Raw genomic sequence first — 6000 nt, 5'->3', positions numbered from 1 at the left:
AACTCATCCTAAAACTTAGTCGATTGGAAGTCTTTGGACTCGACTTGGTGTTAGAGATCTCTTATGATTCTAAAACGCATCTAATACACTTCAAATATTTAGGAATTGATTCTAACTCATATATAAAATTACAAGTCATTCGGTTCGAGTCTACACACGTGAAGAAATGTTTGAGTCTTTGAGAAAAAAAAATTGTGGTGTTACAAAGGAATGTCAATCTAATCAACACCCCAGAACATCAGGTCAGTTTTACAATCATAAATTTTAGCCGTTACTATTGATAGTTAGAACGAGTTCATAATGACCCAATACTAACATCCTCACATTATAAATTAAACAGGACGCAAATGCAAAATACTGTCGAATGAAGAAAGGGAATAGCGAAGGGTGGAAAAATATATAGCATCAAATAAGCCAATGGAAGATGGCCAGGTTATCGAACCATAGTTGAAGAATACAAAACACAATTGGCTACTAAAAGCTTTAACCGTGGTGAACTATTGTAACACCACCCAAAATGTTTTCCCTAAGATTCGGACCTTCTTGTATACGTGTAGGGTCGAACTCGATTATTGTGAAGTGTATGCATGAGTTAGGTTGAGTTCCCAAGTAATTAAAGAGTGTTATAGGTGATGTGGGGTCATAAAGGATCCCTAGGACCAAGCTACATCCAAGAATTCATTGTGGCTAAGTTTTAGAATGAGTTCGTGTAAGGGGTCGACTTCTAATGACCCTAACTTTTGAAAGACGACGATCTGGGTGGCCTATGACCTATTAAATTAAAGGTCTTCGAGTCTTCTTTCCAACGCCACTAAGATCGTAATTTTTGGAGTTCGGAGTCAAAGGTTATGACTATCCTAAGATGAACTAGCATGGCAGGAATTTCAGTCCTGGGTTGCAACGACTGGAAATTTGGGCTTAGAGCCACAGTGGCGCGATGCGCCACTATCGCGCCAGGAACACGCCTCAGTAGTTTGGCCCCTGGCGTGGCGTTCCACTACGAGATGTGCAGGGTTTTCAAGCATATTTTCCAGAACCCAGAAAATATGGGCTTGGCGCTGTAAGGGCGCGATGCGCCACTATCACGCCACAAAACAACCTCAGTAGTTTGGTCCTTGGCGCGATGCGCCACTATCAGATGTGCAAGTTTTAAGCCTAAATTCGGCTTGGCGTTGTAAGGGCGCGACGTGCCACTATCTCGCCAGGAGCATTTTAGCCTATTTTCCAGATTTTCTGAGAAAGGGCAATTTGGGTATTTTCCCAAATTATATATACATCCGTCTTGAACGGTTTTGGACCATCTTTCAGTCTCGCTCTCTCTCTAAATGCCCTAACATTTCCCTCTCTCCTTCTTCTTCTCCAAATTCTTCTCCAACAAAGAGTGCCTCCAAGAGCTTCAAGAATTCAAGCCTTCCATTGGAGACCCAACATCAAGGTCTTCTTCAAAGTCTTCAATAAGGTATGTAAGGCTACCTAAAACATGGGTTGAGTCCACCCATGTGCCCTACATCTTCCTTGAGATTTATTGTTCATAAGAATGAAGTTTATTGATAGATTAGGTCCAAATAGGTCCTTTTCATCTATTACTCTAATTTCTATTATGTGGATGTTGTGGAGTCAAGGAAGTGATGTTCTTCATGTTGTTTTGAGTTTATTGAGATGAGAGGTCAAACTTATGTTGTTAATTTCTTAACTATGTTGATTATGACAAAGAATGTTAATTTTCTTAAATATGTTGTTTATCTTGAATTATTGATTTAAAACCTTGGAGTTGTGATGAGTCCCCAAAGATTTGTTAAATGAATAGAGAAACGATTGGATATATTTGTATGTTGTTATAAATGCATATTTAATCTACTCTTGAAAGATATGATTGGTATTGATCGGATTGTATGATTGGGAGAGGTTTGATTGTGATAGAGTTGATGAGTTGACAAGGTTGTAAATGAGACTTGTCGATATGATTTGATTGAGTTGATTGGATGGAGTTTTATGAGCATTGAGTCTTTGAAGGAGTATGGAGCACCAAATTGGGTAAGAGTATGTAATAACTCGAATCCAATAACTACGTCGCCAAATGTAAGAGGGGATTGAACCGTTAAAGTCGGATGCTTCTCCAAATTTATTGTCCTGACATTATAGGACTTGGTTGGATTAGATCCATGATTGGTTAATTCGTTCATACCCTGGGAAAATATGAACGAATGCGGTAACAATGTTGGTTTGTTGTACTATCACTGGCTCATAAGTGATAGTTGTCGGATAAGAGAAACTCCCATATAGGTCTTGATAGTACTCTGAATTGGATTGAGTTGAATGGTATGTGATTGGTCCCGTCTAAACCATATTCTTGTTTAGACTTAGGACACTAGATTGAGTTGTTATTTCTCTTGAGTTGAGATTCCGAGTTGATTTGATTCTTCCTTGATGTTTGTTTCTTTCGGCCATTTTACATACTCGTACATTCCATGTAGTGACGCCATTTGGCCTACATTATTTTTTAATGATGTAGAGACAGGTACTCAAGATCATCAACCGGCGCACTATTGAGGATCCCCTTACTTCCAGTCAGTTGGTGAGTCCTCCTAGTTTCCGGAGGATACCAAGATTATCTTTATAGCTTTGCTTTGTTTCCATTATTTTGATTATTGGTAGTCATGGACTTGTCATTGTCACCTCCCAAATTGTTGATAGAGGCTTCATAGAGTAGAGTGTGGGAATATTGAATTATTTTTTTGAGAAGTTCTATTAAAGCTATTTGTTGATTTGATAGTGTTTTGGGCTTCGACCCTAAATTATAAATAGTATTCCTGTGATTGAGTCTTCTGCAGAGAGAATGTAATTGAATGAAAGTGTGACTGTACCAGGTGGTTCGCTTGAAGGTCAGAAATGGCTTTCGAGTGTCGGTCACGCCTAGGGTACCCTCCCGGGGCGTGACAAACATGATATCAGAGCACAGAGTTCAAGAGTCTGTGGGAGTCTATGAAGCCGTGTCTAGTAGAGTCTTGCTTATGGGTGTGTTGTGCACCACACTTATAATCAGGAGGCTATAAGGCATTAAGAATTGTTTCACTTCTTTCATACTCTGAATTCGTGCAATAGAGTTAAACCCTATAAACTTCCTTTCTTATTCATGCATTTATGCATTACAGATAATACCTCCTAAACGTACTGCTAGCCAGAGGAATGCTGATAATGCAGAGATGCCACAATCAGAGGTACGCCTATCGAGGGCTAGAGTCCGACTGGTGAGGTATGTGGAGGTACCTTAAATGCCTACTACTCCACTTGCACCAACTTCGGAGGCAGATTTTCGAGGTGCGATTGCTATGCTCACTAAATTAGTGGCTTCCCGAAATGGTAACCAGAGTTCGCCAACTCTTAGCTCTAGTTCCCAAAAGCCGTCTGCTGCCGCCAGAATTAGAGACTTTCTGAGAATGAATCCACCGGCATTTACTGGGTCTAAGGTTGATAAAGACCCCTAAAATTTTATTGATGAGATGTGGAAAATCCTAAAAGCTATGCATGCTATGGAGATTGAGGGGGTTGATTTGGTGTCTTACGAGCTCAAGGATGTGGCAAACATCTGGTATAACCAATGGGAACAAGGTAGAGGTGAGGATGCTGAACATGTTATGTAGGATGAATTTAAGGAAGCCTTTCTTGACCACTTCTTTCCCCAAGAATTGAGGGAAGCGAAAGTGGAGGAGTTTGTGAATCTGAAACAAGAAGGTATGACTGTTAAGGAGTACAACCTAAAGTTCATCCAGCTGTCTAGGTATGCTCCGAAAATGATCCCAGATATGAGGTCAAAGATGAGGAAGTTCGTCTCCGGATTAGGGAGACATGTGATAAAGGAGTGCAAAGCAGCATTGTTGATCTCTGACATGGATATTTCTAGATTGATGGTGTATGCTCAACAGGCAGAGGAAGAGAAGAGGAAAGACAAAGAGGAGCATCTGAGCAAGAAGGCAAGATCAGATGGGCATGAGAATGAACAGAAGCAGAACAAGGGCAACAGGTCCTTCTTCCAGAAGAGGCCTTCCAACTATGCCTCGTCCACCGCAAGTGCACCTATATCGCAGAACATGTACGATCGGCAGGGACAGAGTCACCAGAATTTTAGACCCCAGGGTTCTCAATCCCAGGCTAGCGTGGGTCAAGGTTCGAAGGGGAAACCACCATGCGGAAAGTGCGGTAAGCTCCACTTGGGAGAGTGCAGAGCGGGGAGGGCTGGTTGTTATAAGTGTGGTTAAATGGACCATTTTCAGAAAGAGTGTCCAACCTGGGAAGACAGAGCCCAGTTTTCTACCACCGCACCGCCAGCTAGAGGTAATCAGAGGGGCACTACTTCAGGTACGAGTGGGGGCATAAACCGTCTATATGCCATGAGTAGTTGCCAAGATCAGGAGAACTCTCCAAACGTCGTGACGGGTATGATTCGAGTCTCTTCTCTTAACAATTATGTTTTGATGGATCCGGGTGCCACCCTATCTTTTGTGACTCCTTACATGGCTAGTAAATTCAATAAAGTCCATGAGTATCTCCTTAAGTCTTTCAGTGTAGCTATTCATGTTGGTGGTTCTGTCTTAGCTGAGAGAGTCTATAGAGATTGCACTGTGTCAATTCATCACAGGGATACCTTGGCTGACTTAGTTGAGTTGGACATGGTTGATTTTGATGTGATCCTTGGCATGGACTGGCTTTATGTCTGTTATGCTTCTATTGATTATAGGACTCAGATTGTTAAGTTCAAATTCCCGAATGAGGCGGTCATAGAGTGGAAGGGGAGTCCTATTATGCCTAAGGGTAAGTTTATTTCCTACCTTAGGGCCAGGAAGCTAATCTCAAAAGGGTGTATTTATCACCTTGTCCGAGTGAAAGATGACAGTATTGAGTCTCCATCCCTTGAGTCGGTTCTGATTGTCAATGAGTTTCCTGACGTCTTTCCTGAAGATCTGCCTGGAGTCCCTCCTGATAGGGAGATCGACTTTGGGATTGATGTCCTTCCTAATACCCAGCCTATCTCAATCCCTCCATATAAAATGGCTCCGGCTGAGTTGAAAGAGTTGAAAGAACAGTTGAAATACTTATTAGATAAGGGATTCATTAGGCCGAGTGTCTCACCATGGGGTACTCCGGTCCTATTCATGCGAAAGAAAGATGGGTCCCTTAGAATGTGTATTGACTATAAGCAGCTGAACAAGGTCACCATAAAGAACAAATACCCTTTCCCCATAATAGATGACTTATTTGATCAACTTCAAGGTGCCACTTATTTCTCAAAGATAGACCTAAGATTGGGCTACCATCAGTTGAAGGTGAGGGAGTATGATATCCCAAAGACAGCTTTTCAGACCCGCTATGGCCACTTTGAGTTCTTGGTAATGTCTTTCTGGTTGACTAATGCCCCCGCAACTTTTATGGATCTCATAAACCGAGTATTTAAACCATATCTTGATATGTTTGTGATTGTATTTATAGACAATATCTTGGTTTACTCCAAGAATGAGGAGGAGCACGCCCATCATCTTAGAGTCATCTTATAAACTTTGAAAGACCAGGTATTGTATACGAAGTTCTCCAAATGTGAATTTTGGCTTGCGTCAATGGCTATTCTAGGCCACATTGTATCTGGAGATGGTATTCGGGTTGATGCATAGAAGATTGAGGCAGTGAAAAATTGGCCCAGACTCATATCCCCGACAGAGATCAGGAGCTTCTTGGGTTTGGCCGGCTATTATCGAAGGTTTGTAGAGGGATTCTCATCCATATCATCACCATTGACCAAACTAACCTAAAAGAAGGCTAAGTTCAATTGGTCTGATGCTTGCGAGGAGAGTTTCTAGAAATTGAAGACCAAGATAACCACTGCTCCTATTCTAACTTTGCCCGATGGAACAGAGGGTTTTGTGATCTATTGTGATGCATCTAGAGTTGGTTTGGGCTATGTGCTGATGTAGAAGGGAAATGTGATAGCCTATGCTTCAAGATAGCTTA

The sequence above is a fragment of the Solanum dulcamara genome, chromosome 4 (assembly GCF_947179165.1).
Source record: "Solanum dulcamara chromosome 4, daSolDulc1.2, whole genome shotgun sequence".
Taxonomy (NCBI): Eukaryota; Viridiplantae; Streptophyta; class Magnoliopsida; order Solanales; family Solanaceae; genus Solanum; species Solanum dulcamara.
This window is presented reverse-complemented; position numbering follows the sequence as displayed.